Source organism: Gobio gobio (assembly GCF_949357685.1).
Source record: "Gobio gobio genome assembly, chromosome: 10".
Taxonomy (NCBI): domain Eukaryota; kingdom Metazoa; phylum Chordata; class Actinopteri; order Cypriniformes; family Gobionidae; genus Gobio; species Gobio gobio.
This window is the reverse complement of record NC_137116.1, coordinates 12223261-12223877: the sequence shown is the minus strand read 5'-3', so window position 1 is coordinate 12223877 and position 617 is coordinate 12223261.

The window sequence follows — 617 nt, the reverse complement described above, 5'->3', positions numbered from 1 at the left end:
GACATTGTGAATATTGTTTTCCTACTTGCTAAATACCATATTCATTGTTGTAAGTGGAGAAATACTCATCCATCCTTTGAACATTTTATGTGTGAATTCAAATTATTTTACTCCTCATTGGGGTTACTGAAAAACTGTCGTGCTCTGAAAGTATCATCGGACATGTCAAAGTTTCTTGTGATTTAAATGTATCTTTTATTTATTTTTAATTGAATTGCTTTATTTTATTTTTTATTATTATTATTTATCTTTCTTAAATTTTATTGCAGATCCCCTGACTATTATTGTATTTGAGTTTACATTTGGTACTGTTACCTCTACGAGCTCTTGTATTCTATGTTAAAGGTTCAATAAAAAAATAAAAAAATAAAATAAAATAAAAAATAAGCGTATTTAAAATAGGTGTTTTTGTGTGTGTTTTTTTTCCTTTTCCTGTCATGGGGGCTGAGAGTGGACGGAGGAGCTGAACACGCAGCGCCGGATGAAATTCGATGATGTCTCTATGCGGGTAAATAAGGGGAATTTATGCTGGGTATAGAGATATAGGAAGTGTCAATGGTCCATTTCTGCTATAGGTGGCGGTAATGCACGTATTTGTTTGCGATCCGCCGTAAAAT